This window comes from Apodemus sylvaticus, chromosome 20 (genome assembly GCF_947179515.1).
Source record: "Apodemus sylvaticus chromosome 20, mApoSyl1.1, whole genome shotgun sequence".
Lineage (NCBI taxonomy): Eukaryota > Metazoa > Chordata > Mammalia > Rodentia > Muridae > Apodemus > Apodemus sylvaticus.
Genome location: NC_067491.1, coordinates 61871689 through 61897622, shown reverse-complemented (window position 1 = coordinate 61897622; position 25934 = coordinate 61871689). Strand labels below are relative to the sequence as shown.

Sequence of the window (25934 nt, the reverse complement as noted above, 5' to 3'; positions counted from 1 at the left end):
AATTTCAGATCCATCCTGGGGCAATACTCAGTCCCTGAAACAGTTAATGATATTTTTTATGCTTGCAGAAAAAGACCTAGCACAAGTGTCCTCCAAGGTGCTTCACCCAGCAGCAGACAGACACAGATGAAGAGATCCACAGCCTAACACTGGACAGAGCTAAGGGTCTCTTATGGAAGGATTGAGGCCCAGAATAGTTTAGGAACTGCACAGGAAGACCAAGAGTCTAGTAACCTCAAACCTTGGGGGCTCTGACAAATAATCCACCAATCAAAGGCCATACATGAGATAGACATAGTCTCAACACCCTCAAAATATGTAGTAGATGTACAGCTCAAACTCCATGTTGGTTCCAAATAGCTGAAGTGGGGGCTGTCCTTAAGCTATCTGTGGGACTCACTCCACAACTTAGCTGCCTTCCTTGGCCAGAGTGGGAGAGTATGAGGCTAATCCTGTAGAGACATGATGTGGCAGAGTGGCAATAAATCCAGGGGGCCCACACCCTCTCAGCAGAGTTGGGGAGGGGGAGGACTGTTAGGGTGTGGACCGGGAGGGGCAGCATCCTATATGGAAATTGAATAAAACAATTAGTGAAAAAATTACCTCACAATGACACATAAAATGGAGTGGTGTCAGGTGGTCCTTAGTTGTTTAAGAATCATGGGTAAGAAACCCATGATTAGCAGGATAGTAAACAGAAATACTGCACGTTCTCCATTTCTATTAATTTTCCAGTTTTCTGCTTTAACTCCGGTCCTTATTTCCATTGATGAGAAACATGTCTGTCCTCAGTTTGCTTTTGGTATGCTGTTTGAGCACAATAGAAACCACAACTAAGACAACTAGAAAGGCAGTCACAGTCAGTTTTCAGGTGGCCTTTGCTTTTAAGCCTTTGGCAGACACACAACAAACTGAGAGGATGTTCTTTTATTTTTAAGTCTTATCTTGGAAAAATGGTAACAAAACCAATGCGAGGAAAGTAGGATTCTCTTCAGAACATCACAGTTGGAGGGTGAAGTTCATCATGGCAGAGAATCAGGACAGCAGTGATTTGAGGAAACTGGGCAGATTCTGTCCACATTCAGGAGGAGGAAAGCGATGGCTGTTGCTGGCCAAACTTCATTTCCACTTTTCATTAAATAGCCAAGTGGGGTAAAACAGCAAGTTTGTACGTTTTTAAAAATAAATTTTAATTAATACACCTTCCATTATAAAATATGTACTTGGGCACTGATTAGGAGCTAAGCATTTTGTATCTTGTATTAAATATTTTTCAGATTCCTCGGTCTGTCTGCAGTGAGAGCTGCAGCCCTGGATTCAGGAAAGTTGTCCTGGAGGGAAGGCCTACCTGTTGCTTTGACTGCAGTCCCTGCCCAGACAATGAGATTTCCAATGAGACAGGTGAAGGACAAGTCTCTCAGAGGGTTTTACATCCTCTCTACGGCGCACTGACAAAACTAAGTAATGAAAAAAATTAGACAAGAGAACTACGTGGCAATTACATTACTTCAGAATCGCAACTAAATCTTTAAGTCTATGCTCTTTCTTTAACATTTTTTATTGTTTGTTTTATTTGTTTACATTTCAAATATTATCTCCCTTCTTGTTTTGCCCTCAGCAAACCCCCAATCCCATCCCTCCTGCTTCTATGATGATGCCACCCCCACCCACACAACACCTTCCTACTTCACAGCCCTAGCATTGTCCACCACTGGGTCATCCACCCTCCACAGGACTAAAGGGCTCCCCTCCACTGATGCCAGATAAGGTAATCTTCTGGTGCATATGCAGCTGTACCCATGGTTCTCTCCATGTGTTCTGGTTGGTTGATACGGTTCTTCCTATGGAGTTGCAACCCCTTCAGCTCCTGCAGGCCTTTGTCTAACTCCTCCATTGGGATTCTTGTTCTCAGTCCAGCGGTTGGCTGTGAGCATCCCCATCTGTATTTCTCAGGCTCTGTCAGTAGACACCTGTATCTGGCTCCTCTGAGCAAGCACTTTTATTGTTATTAGTTATATTCTTTATTTACATTTCAAATGTCGTCCCCATTCCTGATTTCCCCCTGAAAATCCCCTAACTCATCCCCCTCCCCCTGCTCACCATTCCACGGACTCTCACTTCCCTGTCTTGGGGTTCCCCTATACTGGGGCATCTAGCTTTCTCAGGACCAAGGGCCTCTCCTCCCTTTGATGTCCAACAAGGCCATCCTCTGCTTCATATATATCTGGAGCCATGCGTCCCTCCATGTGTACTCTATGGTTGATGGTTTAGTCCCTGGGAGCTCTGGGGGAGCTGGGTGGTTCATATTGTTGTTCTTTCTATGGTGCTGCAACCCCTTCAGCTCCTTGGGTCTCTTCTCTAGCTCGTCCATTTTGCTCAGTTCAATGGTTGGCTGAGAGCATCCACCTCTGTATTTGTCAATCACTGGCAGAGGCTCCCAGGTGACAGCTATATCAGGCTCCTATCAGCAAGCACTTGTTGGCATCCACAATAGTCTCCAGGTTTTTGTATATGAGATGGATCCCTAGTTGGAGCAGTCTCTGGTTTATCTCTCCCTCAGTCTCTGATCTACACTTTGACTTTGTATCTCCTCCTGTGGGTATTAGTTCCCCCTACTAAGAAGGTCTAGAGTATCCATAATTTGTTCTTCCTTCCTCTTGAGCTTCATTTAGTCTGTGAATTGTATCCTGCCCCTCTTCTCCCCTCATCCTCGGCTCTGTTAACCAATTTTCTCCCTCTAGCTCCCATTATTATTTTCTTCCATCTTCTAAGTAGGACTGAAGGATCCACAATTTGGTCTTCTTTCAGCTTGATCTTCATAGTTTGTTCACTGTATGGTGGGTATTTCAAGCCTTTTGCCTAATAGCCACATCACTATGAGAGAGTAGTACACCTGTTTCATGTTCTTTTGCTGCTCAACATTTTCAGTGAGGATGGTATTTTCTACTTCCATCCATTTGAATGCAAAACTCAAAGTTGCCATTTCTAATAGCTAAATAGCAGTCCATTGTGTATTTGCATGATAAGTATTGTATCCATTCTTTCATTGATGGGCATCTGGGTTGTTTCAAGTTCTGGCTATTATAAAAAAGGCTGATATGATCATATTGGAGCATCTTTTGGATATATGCCCAGGAGTGGTGTAACTGGATCCTCAGGTAGTACTATTTAAAATTTTCTGAGAAACTTTCACACTGATTTCAAGAGTGGTTTTACCAGCTTCCATTCCCACCAGCAATAGAAGAGTTTGCCTCTTTCTCCACATCCTTACCAGCATTTGCTGTCACCTGAGAGTTTGATTTTAGTTATTCTAAAGGGTGTGTGGTGGAATCTGAGGGTCATTTTGATTTACATTTCCCTGATGAATAAGAATGTTGAACAATTCACTAGGAGCTTCTAAGCCACTTGAGATTCCGTATTTGGAAAGTCTTTTCTTAGCTCTGTATTCCATTTTAATAGCATTACCTGGTTCTCTGGAGTCTTTATGCTAACGTCTTTGATCAACTTCACTTGAAGTTTTGTGCAGGGTGATAGATATACATCTATTTTCATTCCTCTACATAAGACATCCCATTAGCTCACCACTATTATTTAGATGCTTTCTCTTTTCCCCATTGTATAATTTTGGGTTTTTGTCAGAAATTTAAGTGTCTGTAGGCATGTGGCTTTGAGGATTGATTCCATTGATCAATCTGTTTGTTCCTAGACTAGTATCATGCAGATTTTATTACTATTACTTAAGGTCAAGGATGGGGTTATAATAGAACCTCCAAAAATTCTATTATATTTCAGGATTCCCTTAGTGATGCTGGGATTTTGTTTTTCCATATAAAGTTAAGATTACTATTTCAATGTCTGTAAAGAATTGTATTGTAATTTTGATGGGAATCGGATTGAATATGTAGATTACTTTTGGTTTGGTAATCATTTACATTATGCTAATTTTGATTTCAAGGGCATAAGAGATCTTTCGATATTCTGATAGCTTTCTCAATGTTTTCTTCAGTGATTTTAAGATAATTTCTTATAGGTTTGCAGTTGCATGGCTAGAATTACATGAAGATATTTATATTATTTGTAAATATTGTTAAGTAATCTGTTTCCCTAATTTCTTTCTCAGCTCATTTATCATTTGTGTAAAGAAGGAGTATGGCATTTTTTAATGTTAATTTTGTATTCAGCCACTTTTTTGTGATTTTTAATATTTCTTTTATTATTATTTCTTTTTTCATTTTTTATTTTTGTTTTTATTTTATTCGATATATTTTTTATTTACATTTTGAATGATTTCCCCTTTTCTGGGCCCCTACTCCCCGAGTATTCATCAGTTGTAGGTGTTCTCTGGTAGAATTTTTGGAGTTATTTATGTTTATTATCATATTATCTGTCAAAAGCAATACTTTGACTTCTTTCTTTCTAATTTGTAGCCACTTGATCTGTTTTAGTTCTCTGACTGTTCCAGCTACTACTTCAACCTCTGTATTGAATAGATTAGTGAGAGTGGGCAACAGTGTCTTGTCCCTGATCTTAGTGGAATTAACTAAGTTTCTGTCCATTTAATTTGATATTAGCTACTGGCTTTCAGTATGTTGGTTGTGTAAAATTTAAATATTTGACATATATCCCTGATTTTTCAAATACTTTAAAAATGAATTGATGTCACATTTTCTTTCTTTTAATTAATTTTTTACACTCCATATTTTATTCACCCCCATCTACTCACCAACTGTTCAACATTTCATACTTCCTTCACACCCTCTGTCTCCACATGGAGGTCCAGACCCCCACCCTGCCTGACCTCTAAACTCCCTGAGGTCTCCAGTCTCTTGATGGTTAGGTGTATCATCTCGGAACACTGACCCATCAGTCCTCTACTATATGTGTATTGGGAGCTAGTATATGCTGCCTGTTTGGTGGTCCAGTGATCGAAGCATCACATAAGTCCAGATTAATTGAGACTGCTGGTCCTCCTACAGGATCGCTCTTCTCCTCAGCTTCTTTCAACCTTCTCTAGTTCAACAACAGGGGTCAGCTGCTTCTGTCTATTGGTTAGGTGCAAATATCTGCATCTGACTCTTTCTGCTGCTTGTTGGGATTTCCAGTGCTCTGTCAAGCTAGGAGGTTCCTTTTTTTGAATGAATTGGTATCACATTTTCATAATGCTTCCTTCAGCATTTAATGAGATGATCATTATGTTTTTTATTCTTCAGTTTTTTTATATGGTGAATCAGGCAGAAGGATTTTCATGTATTGAACCATCTTTGGATCTCAGGGATGAATCCTACTGAGTTAAGGTGTATGACATTTTTGATGTGTTCTTGCAATTGGTTTGTGAGTTTTGATTTTTATAGATATATTCTAGTATTTCTGCATCAATATGCATAAGTGAAATAGGTCCAAAATTATCTTTCTTTGTTGAGTCTGTGAAATTTGTGTATCAGTTTGACGGTGGACTCATAAAATGAGTTTGGCAGTGCTCCTGCTTCTATTTGGTGGGATAATCCGTGAAGCATTGGTTTTAGCTCTCCTTTAAAAGTCTGGGAGAATTCTGTAATAAAACCACTTGGCCCTGGGTATTTTTCATTTGATATATTTTTTATTTACATTTCAAATGATTTCCCCTTTTCTGGTCCCCCACTACCCAAAAGTCCCATAAGCCCTATTCCCTTCCCCTGTTCTCCCATCCACCCCTTCCCAATTCCCTGTTCTGGTTTTGCCATATACTGCTACACTGAGTCTTTCCAGAACTAGGGGCCACTCCTACATTCTTCTAGCACATCATTTGATGTGTGGATTATGTTTTGGGTATTCCAATTTTCTAGGGTATTTTTAATCAAGAGACATTTCATGACTGCTTCTCTCTTTTTTTTTTTTTAGGGTTTTATAGATATTTGTATACCTGATCTTGACTTAACTTTAGTAAGTGTGGAATTTGTTTAGAAATTCAACCAGTTCATTAAACGTTTCCAGTTTTGTGGAGTATAAACTTTGCATTAAGCTAACACTTTTTTTTTCTTGTCTGTGTTTTTGCCTACCTTTTCATTTCTGATTTTATTTATTTATATATAGTTATTTATGTTTGATTAGATGTTTTCTTTACTTACATTTCAAACGTTATCCCCTTTCCTCGTTTCCCCTATGAAAACGCCCTATTCCATCACCCCTCCCCCTGCTCACCAACCTACACACTCATGCTTCCTTGTCCTGGCATTCTCCTATACTGAGGCATCGAATCTTCTCAGGACCAAGGGACTCTCCTCCCTTTGATGTCCAACAAGGCCATCCTCTGCTACATACGAAGCAGGAACCATGGGTTCCTCCATGTGTACTCTTTGGTTGGTGGTTTAGTCCCTGGGAGCTCTGGGGTGTTCTGGTTGGTTCATATTGTTGTTTCTCCTATGGGGCTACAAGTTCCTTCAGCTCCTTGTGTCCTTTCTCTAGGTCCTCCATTGGAGACCTTATGATCAGTTCAGTGGTTTTCTGAGATCATCTACCTCTGCATTTGTCAGGTACTGGCAGAGCCTCTCAAGAGACAGCTATTTCGGGCTACTGTCAGCAAGTGCTTGTTGGCATCCACAATAGTGATTGGGTTTGGTGACTATATATGGGATTGATCTCTCTGTGGGGCATCTCTCTCTGGAAGGTCTTTCATTCAGGCTCTGCTCACACTTGGTCTCTTTATCTCCTCCCATGGTCACTTTGTGCCCCCTTCTAAGAAGGACCAAAGTATTCATACTTTGGTGTTCCTTCTTCTTGAGCTTTGTTTGGTCTGGGAATTGTATCTTAGGTATTCTGAGCTTCTAGGCTAATATCCACTTATCAGTGAGCACATACCATGTGTGTTCTTTTGTGATTGGGTTATCTCACTTGGGATGATATCTTCTGCTTCCATTCATTTCCCTAAGAATTTCAAAATTAATAAATTCATTGTTTTTAATAGCTGAATAGTGTATTCTATTGTGTAAATGTACCACATTTTCTGTATCCATTCCAGTGTTGAGGAACATGTAGGTTCTTCCCAGCTTCTGGCTGCTATGAACATAGTGTAGCATGTGTCCTTATTACATGTTGGAGAATCATCTGGGTATATGCCCAGCAGTGGTAAAGCTGGGTCATCAGGTAATACTATGTCCAATTTTCTGAGGAAACAGCAAACTGACTTCAGAGTGGTTGTACCAGCTTGCAGTCCCACCAGCATTGGGGTTGGGGGTGTTCCTCTTTCTCCACATCCTTGCCAGCACCTGCTGTCACTTGAGTTTTTGATCTTAGCCATTCTTACTGGGGTGAGGCAGAAATTCAGGGTTGTTTTGATTTGCATTTCCCTGATGACTAAGGATCCTGAACATTTCTTTAGGTGTTTCTCAGTAAGAGAAAGAAATTACAAAAATAACATCCTACACAGTAATCACCAACAATATAGAGTATCTTGATGTGACTCTAACCAAACAAGTCAAAGATCTGTATGACAAGAACTTCAAGTCACTGAAGAAAGAAATTGAAGAAGACCTCAGAAGATGGAAAGATCTCCCATGCTTGTGGATTGGCAGGATTAATATAGTAAAAATGACCATCTTGTCAAAAGCAATATACAGATTAAATGCTGTCCCCATCCAAATTTCAACTCAATTTTTCAGAGTTAGAAAGAGCAATTCTCAAATTCATCTGGCATAACAAAAAACCCAGGATAGTAAAAATGATTCTCAAAAATAAAAGAACTTCTGTGGGAATCCAGCATCCTGGACCTCAAACTGTACTACAGAGCAACAGTGTTTAAAAAGTGAATGGTAAACTGGTACAGTGACAAACTGGTAGATCAGTGCAATGGAATTGAAGACCCAGAAATGAAACAACACACCTATGGTCACTTGATGTTTGACAAAGTAGGTAAAACCATCCAGTGAGAAAAAGATTATCATTTCATCAAATGGTTATGGTTTAACTGGTGATCAGCTTGCAGAAGAATGCAAATTGATCCATTATTATCTCCTTGTACAAAGCTCAAGTTCAATTGGATCAAGGACCTCCACATAAAACCAGATCCACTGAAACTAATAGAAGAGGAAGTGTGGAAGAGCCTCGAGCACATGGACACAGGGGAAAATTCCCTGAACAGAGCACCAGTGACTTATGCTCTAAGATAAAGAATTGGCAAATGGGACTTCATAAAATTACAAAGTTTCTGTAAGACAAAGGACACTGTCAATAGAACAAACACAATGGCAACCAACAAATTGAGAAAAGATCTTTACCAACCGGATATCTGGTAGAGGTCTAATATCCAATGTACACAAAGAATTTAAGAAGTTAGATTCCAGAGAACAAAAGAAACCTATTAACAATGGGGTACAGAGCTAAACAAAGAATTCTCAAGTGTGGGTTTTATTTATTTTGATACGATTGCTATGTAGTTAATATGGTGAGGTTTTGTCTATCTTATTGATTTTCTCGATGAACTAGTTCTTGTCTTCATTGATTAATTTTATTCCTTTTGCTCTAACTGATTGATTTCAGCCCTGATTTGATTATTTCCTCTTCTTGCCTCCTCTTCCTTGTATTTCATTTTTCTAGAGCTCTCACATATATGTTTAAATTACTCTTTTGAGAATTTTCAAATTAAATTCTTTATAAAGACACTCAGTGCAATGATCCTTCCTCTTAGAACTATTTTTACTGTTTCCCAAGAATTTGGGTTTGCTGTGCTTTGTTTTTATTGAAATCTAAAAATTTCTTTATTTCTCCCCTAATCCAGAGATCATTGAGTAATGAGTTCTTCAGTTTTCATGAGTGTTTAGGTTTCATGGTATTTCTGTTGTTGAAGTCCAAATTTCCTCCAAGGTTCTCTCATAACAGAAAAAATGATGTTTCAATTTTCTTGTATCCATGAAGGATGCTTTGTGACTGATTATCTGGTAAATATTGGGGGGAAGAATCCATTAGGTGCTGAGAAGACAGTATATTGTTTTATGTTTGTGTGAAATATTCTCTAGATGCCTTTTAAGTGCATTTAATTCATAATGTCTATAAGTTTTGTTATTTCTCTGTTTAGTTTCTGACTAAATAACATGTCAATTGGTGAAAACAGGGCGTTGAAATTAACCACTAATAATGATCAGAGTTTGACATGTGGTTCAAGCTTTATCAATGTTTCATTTACAAATGTTCATGCCTTTGAACTGGAGGCATGCATGTTGAGAATTGAAATATCATCTTAGTAGATTTTTCCTTTGCTGAGTATGAATTATCCATTCCCATCTCCTTTTATTAATTTTAGTTGGAAGTTTATTTTAATAAGTATAAGAATGATTATTTCAGCTTACTTCTAGGGATTTTTGTCCTGGAAATTTGTTTCAGAACTTACTCTAAGGTAATGTCTATTGGTATTGCTGAGTTGTTTGTTTTATACAGCAAAATGAAAGCATCTTAGTCAGGGTTTCTATTTCTGCACAAACATCATGACCATGAAGGAAGTTGGGGAGGAAAGGGTTTATTCAGCTTACACTTCCACATTGCTGTTCATCACTAAAGGAAGTAAGGACTGGAACTCAAGCAGGTCAGGAAGCAGGAGCTGATGCAGAGGCCATGGAGGGATGTTACTTTTGGGCTAGCATCCCTGGCTTTCTCGGCCTGCTTTCTTATGGAAAGCAAGACTACCAGCCCAGGGATGGCAACACTGACAAGGGGCCCTTCCCTGTAATCACTAATTGAGGAAATGCCCCACAGCTGTATCTCATGGAGCCATTTTCTCAAATGAAGCACCTGTCTTTTTGGTAAGTCCAACCTGTGTCATGTTGACACACAAAACCAGCCAGTACAGATAGTTCCTGTTTTTGTACTTGTTCTGTTAGTCTGTGTCATTTATTGAGAAATTGAAAATCCATAGATGGTGAGAAATATTAATGTTCAGTGTTTGTTCATCCCTATTATTTGATGTTGGTGTTGTGTGTATATGGGTTTGTGTGTGTTTAAATTGATTTTCCTTGTATGGAATTACCTATTTCTTGTGTTTCCTTCAAATTAGCTATCATCTTTCTGTTGGAGTTTTCCTTCTAGCATTTTGTTTTATGAATGGATTTTTGGATAAATATTGTTTAAATCCAGACTTGTCTTGAATTATGGTTGTTTACTCCATCTATTGTGATTGACAGTTTTGCTGGTTATAGGACTCTAGGTTGGCATGTGTGATGTTTTCATAGGTTTTAAGATATCTGTCCAGGCCCTTCAGTTTTTAGAGAATCTATTGAAAATGCACAATTCTAACAGGTCTGCCATGGAATGATACCTGGTCTTTTCCCTCAGTGCTTAGTCTTTCTTAGTCCTCTACATTCTGCATTTTCATTATTTTGTTGAGGGAGGACTTTTCTGGCCCACTCTATTTTGTGTTACACAAGCATCTTTTATGTTTATAGGTATTTCTCTCTTTACATTGTGATTTTTTCTAATATAATTTTGTTGAAAATACTTTCTCACCCTGGGATCTGGGACTCTTTACCTTCTACTATTCCGATCATTCTAAGGTTACTTGTTTTCCTTGTATTCCAGATTTCTTGGCTATTTTGTTTCAGGGATATTTTAGCGTTAACATTTTCTTTTACTGATGTGCCAGTTTCTATTTTTGTATGCCTGAGATTCTCTCCTACATCCTTTCATCTTATTGGTGATCCTTGCATTTGTTGTTCTGTAAGCTTCTTTAGGTTTTCCATCTGCAGTTTACCCTCCGTTTGTATTTTCATTCTGGCTTCTATTTCCACTTTCATTTCCTGAACAGCTTTACTTATTTCCCTGGTTAACTGTAGTTTCTGCTATTACTTTAAGAGATTTATTTGTTTCCGCTGTAAAGTCCTATATTTGTCTGATTGTGTTTTCCATTTCTTTTTTAAGCATTTTATTCCTTTCCTCTTTAATGGCCTCTATCATCTTCATAAGACTGGATTTAAGGGCACCGTGGTTCAGTTGTGTTAAGATTTGCAGGGCTTGCTGTTGTAGAGTAAGTTTGCCCTGTTGGTGTCATAAAATTATTGAATTTTGTGTTTGAGTTCGTTTCATGCCTTTAGGCATCTAGATGTTTTTTTTTTTTATTTTAAATAATAAAACAATAAATAATTCTACAACATAAGGAGGTCAAAGGGATACAAATTGGAAAGGAAGAAGTTAAACTATCATTATTTGCAGATGACATGATAGTCTACCTAAGTGACCCAAAAAACTCCACTAGAGAACTCCTACAGCAATCTAGATGTTTTAGTCACTGCATGTTCCTGTTATGATATATATTGGGATGATGGTTAACCACCGTGATCTTGGTGTGATAGTCCCCTGGTGTATATTTTGGGGCTATATGGTTCTGGAATAGCAGGTCTTAAAAAGATGGCAAGAGACTTGGCAGAAAATTTTATATCTGGCAGGGACGATCTCCTCAGAGCCATGCCTGACAAAGTTTTTTGGGCAGGGACCATTAGAGAAGGAAAGAAATCTAAATGTTTTGGTTCTGGATCAACAGGCTTGATGAACCTGGGCTGAGATATAGTGGGAGAATAGAAGTCTGGTGCAGATTTCTGGATAATTATATTTCCTCATCTATTAATTTCCATTATTTGACTGTAAAATATTTTATATAAGGTATTTCTCTGCTACATATAGACTACCTAATTGCCTGTTAATTCGGTTATAGTTCCTGTATGCAGATTGAAGACATATAAATTTCACTTATGAATTTAATGTGGTTGTAGAAGGACCACTTCAACTGTCTCCCCAAAATGCTTTTTTTTATTACAGACTGAAGTTCAGACACTTTAGAGATATGTACATTTGGAGGGATGGAATAGAATTAAGGTTTAGACCTACATCACAGTATCAGATTGCATTGATTAAAAATACAGCTACATATATGTTGAACACTCAAAAGTTAAAGAAATTACTGATCAAAGGAATTTGAATACAGGGAAATATAATAAACATATATTTCAAGACAAACCATATGCCTTATACGAAATAAATTTTGTCTTATAGATCAGTTGCCATAAATTAATGAATATTGTTTATAAGATATAATATTAAAAGCTAGTATAACACAGCAACAAATATAATCTAACAACGTAGCAGAACAGATTTATGTAAAATTGTTACATTAGCATGAATAGTCACATTGAGAAAATGTTAACTATTTGACAGGAGAGTTCAAGAAAGCATAAGATAGATACACAAATACAGAACTGAGTGTAAAAAGAAGTAAATGTAGTCTTTCTGTATCTTTTAAGGAGAAGTGAAACTAAAATAGTTTTTGAAATAAAGCCTTTACAAAAATACGGAAAGTTATTTGTGACAAGAAATATGTGATTAAATAATATTAGGAGCATTTATTTTTCTCCTCTGAGTTTTATTCACAAAGATTTAGTTCTTAAAATCTATTCTGGTGGAACAAAGAAAACATAAATTTAGCTATTAAGTAGTTGTTTTCCTGAAAATCTTTCAAAAAGTTTTCCAAAACAGTAAACTAATAGCCACGAAATTATCTCAATTTGAAAAGGAATTTACATCCCCTACTCTACCCTTAATTCCATCACAGAACCCAGTAGTAGTTAAAAGAGAAAAGGCCTACTAACTTTTCCCAAACATCCATATATTCACTATAATACCTGTGAGAACTTCCTTCCATCAAAAATGAAAGGGGCTGGGGAAAGATAAGGAATGGTTTGAAGACATATTTAGTAGTTTCCAACCAACATCACATGAGAAGAAAATATTTTCAAACTGAAAAAAAATTATTAAAAAAAATGAATTTGTGTCATATATCCCAGACTAAAAAATCATTTTACATAAGAAATTCAATGAAAAATGTTTATTTCAAAATTGATTTCGCATCTTCTATTGGAAATTTAGAAATATTTTTGAGAACTGGCATAAAAATTGAATTAGTTATTGCCATGTAATTTGGTATTTTCTAGTTTGAAAATATATGCTTCAACTGTATTACAAAATATAAATAAAAGAGAGGTAAAAAGCAAAAAAATAAGAATACTTCAATATACAACTAAAATAAATCGGCTCTAGGTATGAGATTTTATGGGTGTTTTCATTGTCAATTTGACACAATCAAGATTTATGTAATAAAAGAAAACCACAATTGAAAATCCTTTGAAGGGCTGGAGTGTAGCAAAAAGTTTTATACATCCTCATGTTTAGTGGTTGTTGTGGGCTGCGCTGCCTCACTGGGTTGGTGCAGCTCTGAGGAGGTGATCATAAGCTACATAACAAAGCAGGTCAGGGAAAATAGTAGAGGCAGGGCAGGCAGCACCACACCCCAGTGGACTCACCTTCAGTTCTTACCTCCTTATTCTACCTTCAGTTCCTGCATGGTTTCCTCAGTGATATATTTATAATGTATAATGTGAAAAATACCCTTTTCTCCAGAAAAGGATACTCTTCACGGGGTTTTTCGAAAGGAGTATAAACCTTACCTTGTGTGATTATTCACTTTAGAATACTCATATCTCCATACCAAAAGTGACAAGGGAACATGGTTGTAATAACAATCCAATGAGTTTGAAGCATAAAATGTATTAGGATCAAGGGAAACTTGACCATGCATTCATGATCAACTTCATTTCCACCAGGTATGGATCAGTGTGTGCACTGTCCAGAAACTCATTATGCAAATGCAGAGAAGACACACTGCCTGGAGAAAACTGTCACCTTTCTGGCCTATGATGATCCCTTGGGGAAGGGACTCACACTCGTGTCCCTTGGATTTTCTAGTCTCACAGCTCTTGTTATTGGGGTTTTTGTAAACCACAGAGACACTCCAGTAGTGAAGGCCAATAACAGATCTCTCAGTTACATCCTGCTCATCATTCTGACCCTCTGTTTCCTCTGTCCATTGCTCTTCCTTGGTCTTCCAAACACAGCCACATGTATCCTGCAACAGAATGTGTTTGGACTTCTGTTCACAGTGACTCTATCCACTGTGTTGGCCAAAACCATCACTGTAGTTATGGCCTTTAAGGTTACAGCTCCAGGAAGAAAGATCAGATGGTTGCAGATATCACAGGTCCCTAAGTGTGTCATTCCAGCTTGCACTCTGATACAAGTACTTCTCTCTGGCATATGGCTGGGAACATCCCCTCCCTTTATTGACATGGATGCTCACTCTGAACAGGGACACATCATCATTCTTTGCAACAAGGGCTCAGCTGTTGCCTTCCACTCTGCTCTGGCCTACCTGGGAGTCATGGCCTTGGGTAGTTACCTCATGGCTTTCTTGTCCAGGAACCTTCCTGACACATTTAATGAATCCAAGTCCATGGCTTTCAGCATGCTTGTGTTCTGCAGTATATGGGTCACATTCCTCCCTGTCTACCACAGCACCACTGGGAAGGTCAGGGTAGCCATGGAAATGTTCTCTATCCTGGCTTCAAGTGCAAGCATTCTAATTGTAATCTTTTTCCCTAAGTGCTATATTGTTTTGTTTAGGCCAGAATTAAACACACTTCCTCATACCAGGGATGAAAGACACCACAGGGGCAAATATTTACTTAAAACATAGTTCACATGATTCTTCATCTAAACTGAATTTCACTGGATCTCTACAGATCTGACCATAACATATTAGGTCACATGTTTTTCCTGTGATGGCTTTGTGGGTATGGCTTCTTCTCACCAGATATTATATTCTGAGCTTAATTCCCGGGAACTCCATGATGAAGTAAGGAATCGATTTTCTGAAGTTGGACTAGTGCATTTCCAGTCCCCAAAATAAGTAAACATTTGTAATATAACTTTAGAAAACCCTTTTGAAAACAATCATAACATTGAGATATGATTGCATGAGCTCTTATTGTTTCCATTGACTTAAATTATTAATTTTTCCTATTGAAATCTCTCACATTTTGCAGTAAGGACACTCTATTCACCAAATCATGTGATGGTCCTGGGGCTTTTTCTCTAAGTTCTTATTTCTAAATCATATTAATTACTTCAACCAGTGGTGTTTTTTACTTTAAGGACTTTTCATTTCTCTCAGTGCTGACTATGCAATGTCTTTCTGGTGGCATTGGTTTCTAACAGTTTCAGATATCATGAATTTCACACAGTTTGACTGCCACATAAATCTTTTTACCACAACATTCCTCATAAATTTTTACATTTTCAAATCTTTTAGTACTGTTCTTATTTCAAATGAAGTCCTGAAACAGCAATCAGCAGAAACCATGGCATAGCTAAATGTGACCCATTCTTCATGTTTCTCCTGCTAAATAAGCAATTAGTTCTCTGAGTCTGAGGTCAGCATCATGTGGGCGAATCCCTGACACTGCTTCACATATGTACAATGTGTAACATGATTATATTGACCAATAAAATTCTTGTTCCTCTAGAACCATAAGTTAATTGTGACATCACTCTACCCATTATTTTCTACCTTCTTATCCAAAATTATGAAAAGTGTCCTTTAAACTCTTCCCACCATATTTTGAAAATTTTGTGTATCTCAAAATCTAAAATTATTTCTTGACACCATATAAAGATAATAGTGGATTAAATCCTGAGTCTTTGCAAACAAACAATGTGCTCTAAAATTATGCATAATTTTTAGCACATAGAATTCTTTACTTTTAAAATCTATTCAAAATGTGGGCATGTAACCCACATTTTCAGACTAAGTTAGCAGACCACTTGCCCAAAACTCACAATGGTAATGGTTTGCTCCTAACATGAATTAAAATTTGCTTGACCATCTTAAATCTGTGGTTCACAAGCTCTATAACTTTGTGACCCTTTAATATATTCCCAAATATTCTGGTTACTCCAATAATAATATTATTTTCATGGATAATTCATCACAATAATTCTGCTACCATTATGAATCATTAAATAATTATCTCCTGATCAAAGGTATTTGGTGACTCTTGTGAAGAGTCCTGTGAACACAGATGGGACATGACTCAAGGGTTGAGAATCACTGCTCTCACTGAATTTACAGTAATTTCAGAACTTCAAAGGCATCCTTCTTTACTTTCAAAGGAAAATAAACTAACTCCAGTATACTCTCGTTTTCTTCCCTCCTTCTTCCTTCTTTCCTTCCTTCACTCCTTCCTCTCTGCTTCCTCTCCTATGTTTTTCCTTTTCTACTGATAAAATCTTCCTTGAAGCAAAAATTATCTGTCTTCAACTAAAAGCTACTTGTCTAGATAACCATCAGCAGCTTTGGCAGTCTAAATCTTTTAGGGGAATATTTTTTATTCTCTCTGAACCAAAGACTGCTATTAATAGCTATAATGGACTCATTTATTTACTGTACTTTAATTCAGTTTAAAGATTTATTACCAACTCACATATTCGCCAACCATTGGCAACTTATCCCTTTTGTTAAAAATTGATTCTTTTCTTAAACAAAATATCCTGATTACAGTTTTATCCCAATTTAATCTTCCTAATTTTGCTCTACTCTCATCCCTTCTGGATCTAGTCCATTTCTGTTTCTCATTAGAAAAGAATAGGATTCTGTAAGACAAAAACAAAACATACTAGCAAATCATATAAGAAAAAAAGCCCATCTCATTGAACTAGGACAAGGCAAATCAACCTAATGAAAGGAGACTAAAAGAATTCTTTTTATATTAATTATTTTAATCGTAAACACAGATATTTACAGTTAAGGGTCTTTATGGACTGTAGAGTTTCATGATATTTAACATATGTCTTAGAAAGGTTGAGACTCAGTCTCATATCTGTTTTATGATATAATTAGAAATTGTACTTAGCAAGTCTCTTTGTGATTATTTGTTCTAGTGGTAAAGCTACCAATGGTACTTCATATTTTTTTATTTATTATTATCAGTATATTACTAATCCCCAATTTATTTTTACAGTTCAGTCTCTATCCCTTTCCCACTCTGCCCTCTGACATTTCCTCACCCCATTCCTCCACCACAGTCTCCAAGGGAATGGCCCAACCTCCAATACCCCCACCCCCACCACACACCACCAGGCCTACACATTTCCTGGGACCTCAAGTCTCTCAAGTGATAGGTGTGTCTACTCTCAGTGAGGCCATTTCAGTGAGTCCTCATGTGTGTGTGTGTGTGTGTGTGTGTGTGTGTGTGTGTGTGCGTGAGGGGCCTTGGGCCAGCTAGTGTATGGTGGCTGTTCACATCCCGAAGCAGACACCTGAAGGTTCCCACTGGGGCCCACTGGATTCACCAGAGCACACCGACTTCTCCCAGCTGGCTGCCCAGAAGCCCCTCTAGCCTCTTGCAGGACTTGGAGATGCGGTGTTGCTGCCCAGGCTAATCTGGATCTGGAAGCGGAGAGAGCTGAGGGCTCCTGCCAGAGGCCTCAGGACTGGAACCCAAGCTCTGGGCCACAGGAGCAAGCTGTGCTGCGAGCTCCCAGACTGCCTCTGGTTGCACACCGGGTCTCCCGCACTTCCTGGAGACCGAGTGCTGTGGTCCTGGCCATGCAGATTCCAAAGCAGGCACCCGAAGGCTCCCGCTGGGGCCCGCTGGATTCACCAGAGCACACCGACCTCTCCCCGCTGGCCGCCGGGAAGCCCCTCTTATGAGCCTTATTTATAATATCCAGAAGCTGGAAAGAACCAAGATGTCCCTCAAAGGAGGAATGGGTACAGAAAATGTGGTATATTTACACAATGGAATACTACTCAGAAATTAGAAACAAGGAATTCACAAAAATTTTAGGCAAATAATTTGATCTGGAAAATATCCTAAGTGAGGTATCCAAATCACAAAAGAATACACATGGAATGCAATCTCTGATAAGTGGATATTAATTAGCCCAGAAGCTCTGAATTCGGGAGGCACAAATCGCATAACAAATGACTCCCATGTAGAAGTATGGAGAGGTTCCTGATCCTGGAAAGGATTGATCAAGCATTGGAGGGGAATATAAGGACAGAGAAAAAGGAGGAAGGTGATTGGAGAATGGGTGTAGAGAAAAGGTTTATGGGACATATGTGGAGGGGGATCTGCGAAAGGGGAAATCATTTGGAATGTAAACAAAGAATATAGAAAATAAAAATATTAAAATGAAAAAAAGCAAAAAAGAAAAGTAAATGAAGACTATATTCAGTAAAAATAAATAAATAAATATTCAGACATTAAAAAAAAGATATGGCAATACCTTTCAGGAAATAACATCTATAAAACATAGGTAGCCTACTTCAAAGACATCCAAAGTATTTCTAGTAAAAAGCAGGAGGGCAAAGTTGTGGCTAATTGAAGATGCAATAAGGCACAGGGGACAGCATTCAGTTCACCTGGTTAACAAGAAAACACCCTTTTGCAGTTGGAGGCAGGAGAAACAAATGAACGTTATCTAACTGTAATGTGTACATGTGGGAAATTACTGAAGATAGGTTTTTGTTTTTTTTTTTAATCAATGTGACAAACGCCTGAAGTTCTGGTACATACAAAACTGAAAGACCCAGGCAATGAGTACTTGTATTAAGTTTGCAGTTAAATATTTTTAATCCTTTTACTTAATCCCTTCTTACCTTTGGCAAAAAGCCCACAGAGACCAACTGCTGAGATCCTCCCAGAGATCTCCACGACCAAGAAACAGAAACACCTACCAACTCTTTTACCCAGAGGCCTTTGCTCCTTTGTGCTACACCCAGTTAACTGGTCCACCCAGAGGCCTTTGTGTCCTGTCCTCATGCTATGCCCTGCTAAATAAATACTTCACCAGAGACCTTGCACCCTGGTTGCAGGACAGAAGAGCTCATGGTACACATTTCTGCCCATAGCCACTGTACAGGAGGCAGTCACAAAGACTTCTGCCATCACTGCTGACAGGAACGCACTCTAGCTGGAGGTGGCAGAAGGGCAAAGGGAGCCTTCATTTTCTAAGCGGAAGATGGGGATTATGAAGATGAATTTCTGAAGACACAAAGTGAGTTGGAATGAATTTCATGTCCTATTAGAACGGTGTGGGTTTTAAGGTACTGCAGTGAACAAGGTGTGAATGGAGACCTGGCCTCTGCCCCGTCAGGAAGAGCTCTGTGTTTCAAGGTCCTGCAGAAGTCTGAGTGTATCAGTTGCAGAGCTGGTTGGGTTCTAGGGAAGAGGGAATTTGTTTCTGTGTGACAGAAGGTGAAATACTGGCAATCAAGTAGAGAAAACAAAGTCTAAGCCTCCCACAGTGCTGCTTAGTGAGTGCTGAGGTACAGTTAAGCAGCTAAACACATGAATGATGCAAGTTCGGTACTTTCTTCTGGCGTTACCTTGTTGGAATCTTTATTCTCAGAAACGTTTGAAACATCAGGGCATGCTTGTTATGGATTATCCCATAAACTGACTGGTTTGGAATCCTATGCTAATGTTGACACACAAGCCCTTGGAGATAAAGTCTGTTGTCACAGCATATCTCCAACAGCTGCGGAGCCAGAATCCTGGGCTGGCATTCAGGGCTGTACAGAGAGCATTATATGGACAAGAACAAGGGAACTTGTCATGCCTAGTTCTTCATTAGAATACTTAAATGTAACCTCCCTCCAATGAGTTTACCACAGGCACAGTGCTTTGAGTCATGCCTTACACCTCCATAGCAGGTCCTGGGAGAGCTTGTTTTTCTTTCAGTCTCTTTTGTGACCACCTGGATACCAAAGCATCTCCTTTTCAAGGTCTGTGCCCACTTATAAGGACTCAAGTCATGATTTCCATTTAGAGTTTTGTGCCAAGAGGAGCTAATTCTTATGGAATTGGCAAAAGGAAAAAGAACTTGCTGTTTCTCTCTGCATGGCATAACAAAAGTAACTATTTTCTTTTGCTTCAAAGGACAGCAAAGTTGGTATAAATTGTCATGATATTATGGGTGGTACTAACTTTGTCTTTTCATATTAATCTTTTCATTCATAGTTGAATGTCTTTATAGGAAAAAGAATCTTTTATACAGTCAAGAATCCTTGTGATTGGGGGAGCACTGACAAATGCATGGCTTTATACAAAGGTTAGTTGAGTTGCATGTATTCTTAAGGTTTTCATTGTTTGCTGTATTGGAAAGTTTTTATTTTGCTGTCCTAAAAAAGGTACACCACCACAAACTTATGAACCATAAGAGTTAAAATATAAACTCTTGTGTTAAATCATATACATTGGAAAATTGATACTGATGTATTTTAACAAAGTGACAGGGCCCTTCTATGTATGTAGACAGGGTCGGAAGAAAGAAGTAGACGGGTTGTTATAGTTAAATTTCAATGGATACACACATGGATTTCTCATAAGTAACACTCTCCAATTTGTGTAAATAACATGTGCAAGCAATATATATATAAAGTTGAAGCTCTACCACCCTCAGTAAGACAATAGTGATAGACAGATGGTGCAGTGCTTCCTGGTATTAAGAAAGTCCTGGTTTGGGTCTCAGCAACACGTTGACTCACAACCACCTGTGACATCAGTTTGAGAGATCAGGACTTGAGATGTGCTCTTCAGGACTCCTGGCAACACTCATTGCACATAAACTTCATATAAGCATGCACACACGTACACATGCACACACACACACACGGACACAACTAAATGTAAAAAATGTAAATAGTATGTACTTTTAGTAATACAGTAATGATGAGTGTTTGTAAAAATAACATGTGAAGGGTTGGGTATCTTTTCACATGTAGAGACATTTACTTGACAGAGTTTGATAATAAATGATGACAATAGGTCAAGGATTCATTTTTATATAAATGAAGGACATGGAAACAAGGCTTACTTAGGCTAATGCTTTAATGGTGGTACTAGCAATATCAGAGTTTCTTTTTTCTTGAGGTTTTAGTTAAATGAATAAAATAATATTGTAAAACTCTTGAATGAACCCCTTCAACATTTTTTCAAGTATTGAGAGAAAACCATGACAGGCTAGCAGTAACTGTTAGGAGCTGCCAACACAAGGGAATGAAGAGGACAAAGGAAGCCATTCCTGTTACAGTGGAGGTCACCAGGCAGTCGTGTAGGCAGTCTATGTAAGGCTAAAGAAAACTGTGGAAAAGGCCGACTATACAAAAATGCATTCATAATCTTTGGTTGGTGGCAGAAAGATAGAAAGAGGAAGAGAAGGAAGAGGAGAATGAGGAAGAAGAGGAGGAAGAAGACAAAAATTACTTTTCTAAAGTAGGATTGTGGTGGTTTGAATGAAAACGCCCCCCATACACTCACAGAGATTGGCACGATTAAGTGGTGTGACTTTGCTGGAGCACATAGGACATGTTGGAGGATGTATGTGACTGAGGGTGGGCTTCGAGGTTTCAAATGCTCAACCCAGGCTCAGGGTCCCTCTCTCTTCCTTCTCCCTTCCAATCCAGATGTAGATTTCTCAGTTAACTCTGCAGTACCATGTCTGCCTGTATGCCACCAAGTCTCCTGTCATAATAATAATGGTTGTATTTCACCTCTGAAATACAACCCAGCCCCAATTCAGTGTTCTCCATTTTAAGAGTTGCGATGGTTATGGTTCCTCTTCACAGCAATCAAACACTAAGATGGAAACTGGTGCCATGGCCTGTGGTGTTGCCAAGATCGGATGGAACATGCTTTCATCTGGAGGAATACAGAAGACTTTCAGACTTCGAACTAAAGTGCAGATGGTCAATTCAAGCAGGGTTTATTGGGTTATAGTAGTAGGATCATGGAAAACAGTGATGCTTGGGGTTATTTAAACTGTGAGGGCTCAGTTAGAGAAGATTCAGGGGAGAATATTATTAGTATAGTGCCTAGAAAAATATTCTTGTGGTATTTTGGCTAAGAGCATTGCTGCTTTCTACAATTATGTTAAGATCAATCTGAGGCTAGATTGAACATAATATGCATTAAAAGTTTTGACAGAGGTCACTTAAATCAGCCTAGCATTGACTGTGTCATGTGGTTCTTTTTGGTCTGACTTATGCAGTTTTATAATGAAAAGGAACAATCTGAACTAGGAAAAATACAAAATGTACAGTGTGAAAAAGAGAGCACCAGGACATTTAAAGCAACTAAATCCTGTACACAAGGACATTTAAAAAAATGTAAAGAAGTGCCTGATGCTAGTTGAAATACAAGGAATGGTTGACATCAAGGTAAGACAAAACCCAGCCAAGCTTCCAACTCATGAAAAGGCCTGATTCATACCTTAATACTAGCACTAGGGAGGCAGAGACAAGTAGACTTCAGAGTTCAAGGCCACCATGTTTTTTCAGAGCAATTTCTAAGTCGTTCAACCTTAGTCACTGAAGAAATCCATTGAATACAGAAATCTGGTGAAAAATGTATTTGAAAACTAAGAATATTTTGATAAGGGGGTTATTTTCCAGCCCAACAAGTAACAAAACTTGGCAGCCTTGGCCTTGTGGTCATGTCAGAGTCAAGGTTACAAGAAAGAGGTTGTGAAATCTCCCTCCATGTTGAAGGGAATTCTCAGAGGTCAGACATGTTAGGGGTGTCCCTGCATAGAGGTCAAGAGAGCCATTGCATGAATCTGTGAAGGTGAAGCCTGGATTGCCTTGGAGACGCCAAGATGTTAGAGATGCCAGAGCCCTGGGATATCTGCTGAAGAAAGCTGCTAACACACGGCTGAATCACCCCAAGAAAAATAGTGTGTTGCCTCAACAAGTATGAAAGGAGTTGGAGATCTGAAGAGTGTTTTGACATCATACATGAAGATGCAGAGTTTGGAGTCTGCTCAGCTGGTTTTTAGTCTCCCTTGGCCCAGTATTTCCTCATTACATCCTCTTTATACCCTTTGGGAATGGTAATGCATATATCCCCTGCCATTATTTCTTGAAAGTATGTGACTTTCTTCTTCATTGTGATTTTACAGGGGATTACAGTTAGATTGCATGAGACTCAGTGCTTTCAAATGAAGCTGTTCCCGTTATAGACAATGGGGACATTCTAAGTAAGACTAAATGATTTTTGCATGATGATGATGGACTATTGATGCAATGGAGTAGAATGTAGTAGTTTGAGTGAAAATGGCCCTAAAGTGGCACAGGGAGTGACACTTTTAGGAGGTGTGGCCTTGTTGAAGTAAGTGTGGCCCTGTTGGAGGAATTGTGTCACTGGGAATGGGCCTTGACTTTCCAAATGCTCAAGCCAGGTCCAAAATCTCTTCCTCAGGAGCTTGCCAATTCAGTTGTAGAACTCTTAGCTATCTCTTCAACATTATGTCTACCTGTATTCCACCATGCTTCACAATATGATGATAATGGACTATAACACTGAACTATAAGCAAGCCCCAATTAAATATTTTTCTTCAGAAGACTTGTTGAGTTCTGGCTGCCTTCCCAGAGGCCATTTAAGTGCCAGGGACCCTATGTAAGACCACACCTAATGCCCACAATTTCCCTTTAAAGTATGCCTAACATCACCAAAAGGCCCCCAATGCTCTGGGTTTTATATTCTGGTCCATGACTCTGGAAGCTTTCCCAGAGGCCATGTGGGCACTTGGGACCCAAGGTCAGACATGGTCCCCTGCATACTAGCTCCCCTTAAAGTGTACCCAAAAGCCATAAAGTACACCCCATCTTCTGGGCAACCATATTAGACACTACAATGTTGCTAGAAGATCTTTACATTCCCAGAGGTCATGCCAGTTCTAGGGATCAAGAGGTTATGGTGGTTCCCCAAATCCAATTCCAAGAGGTTGTCCAGGCCAAAAAGTCTTAGAAAAGAGACCACACTGGACCTGAAGTCTGACTGATCACCAGAACTGCAGGCAACCCAGGACAGAAGATCAGAAAGGTTACAGAAGGCAGAGTCACTCAAACTATGAAATTCCCTTGTTTGTAACGTGGGCTCTCTCCACTTCAAAGAAACAGCATTAGTACTGACTGCACCTCTTTGTGTGTCTGCGTGTGTGTGTGTGTGTGTGTGTGTGTGTGTGTGTGTGTGTGGTGTGGGTGTGTTGTGTGTCCAACCAGATGTAAAGAATACTCATCAAATGGCTCAAATTTGAGTGCAACATACACAATCAGAGACTAGAGCTGGTAGTTTTGTGAGGGCTTCAGGATCTCTCTCAGTGTGACTATGCAGTAATCAGGATGCTCTGCTCTGAATCATAGCTGTGGGACTGAACCATCTCTGCCCACTCTGTATTAACTTCTAGACTCCAATGGACACTCATGGCTTCACAGTTTTGTTACCTCCTCTTACAATATCAGACATATCTGTTGGATACATGCAACAGGTCAGGTCTTCTGGGTACCTTCCTCTGCCTCCAGGACCACTCTCTCCTCAGCTCACAAGTACACCTGGAGACAGGCTGCTGAGCTGACATTCTCACTGTGCATGAAGGTTCTCTGAAGTCTGGTGTTTCTTCTCAGTATCCTTGGTAACCACTAGCACTCCATGGATGTTTCTTCCAGGGGCTTCTGAGTGCTGTGAAGATTAACTCACTGGGCCACAGCTATCCTGGGACTGCTGCCCAGTGTGGAACTCCCTATAGGGGACGGGAGGAAAATCATTCAGAACTTCTCAGAATCTTCCTTCAGACTTCAGGGGAAAATAACATTTTGCCTCTAATTTAAGCCTGCACTATAGACAGATCTTCCCTCTGCCATACAGCCACCTGAAATTCCTGTCTGGCTCTGTCCTCCCTGCTCCTGTCTGCATCCTCAGCAGACTCATCTCCACTCTCTGGTATCATCCTCCAGGGACCACAGGGCCTCTGATAGCCCTTGAAACAGACAGAAGAAATCTTAGAAATCTGCAGGACTTATGCTTTGCTGTGCTGGCCCTGTGATGGCATGGGACCTCAGGCTGATTCCGCCCAAGTGCTCCATTGATCCCTTCACAAATTTCCAGCATTCTTGCCTAGCATTAGGCCACTATCCTCTGCTGTCTACATGTTGCTCAAGTTTTGAGGAAGGGTGTAGTCTTAGGAGGAGGAAGAACAGGATGAGACTTTTCTCTCTGGCATGATAGACCCAATGTCACCAACACCCTTAGTGAGCATGCTGCAATATGTTAAGGGAAGGAGGAACTAGAGAGTGCATCCTTTCCAATCACACCCCACCTACTTGTTTCAGCCTGTGTCTCTGAAGCACTCTTCATTGGCTGCCATGACCTTGTTATTTTTCACTGGGAGGCAGCAACACAAGTTCCTTAAGGCTTTGGAAATCCTCTTCTTCAGGCTCCTCCAGGCCCGATTTCTCAGTGGGACTCTGGGCATACCCTGGGACCTCCTTCGGAGCTGCTCCTGATGGACTGTTTCCCTTGAGGATGAGCTAGTTTCTTGTAAGGATTCGATGCCTATATTCTCTTCCTGGTTCTCCTCACTGGGGGAAGGGCTGCTGCTTCTGGACTCCCAGGAGGACATGCTGCTACTTGTGTCTGTAGCACTGGAGCTCTCTTGGGCCATATCTTGCGTGTTTTCAAAGGTTGAGGATTGTGTGGATATGAAAAGTGACCATGGGGCTCCTGATGATGAGGTTAGCGTTGTTGTTGTTGCCTTTCTTTTTCTTGATGATGATTTTGTGGAGTTGATGCTTCTCTCCTTCTCTCTGCATGTACTCTTTCCAACATGAGGCATAAGCCCCTGGAGTGGGGAGGTGTTCTCCAGAAAGCTACTCTCAAGGGAAGAAAGGCTGGGAGGTACACTATGCCTCCTCCTACAGCCTTTCCTTCCACATCCGGGCAGCTCAGAGAGAGTGGGCAAAGTGAAGGTGGAAAGAGTACGGGCACTGGTTCCCTTCCTTACAGGCCAGGGAGGGTTGGGGGCTTTTGTAGGGTCCAGAGTACTGCCCTGCCCTCCATCGTGATAAAATTGGGGCTGCCTGGTATACTTCTTTTTTATAATCAAATAAGTCGCCATATCATGATTGTACTTCCGTTCCCTCAAAGCCTCCCTGAGCTCTTTAATGTTGTACCCCATAAGAAACATGTCAAAAGCGAGGTTGGATTCTGGTTCTCTAGGGATTTCCTCTGAAGATCTCAATGGGTCTTGA

At 39.6% G+C, this 25934-nt stretch overlaps 1 pseudogene; it reads left to right on the top strand.

Annotated features, from left to right (window-relative positions):
* Positions 1 to 14539, top strand: part of LOC127670977 (vomeronasal type-2 receptor 116-like) — a 34171-nt pseudogene extending 19632 nt beyond the window's left edge.
* The last annotated feature ends 11395 nt before the right edge of the window (positions 14540 to 25934 follow it).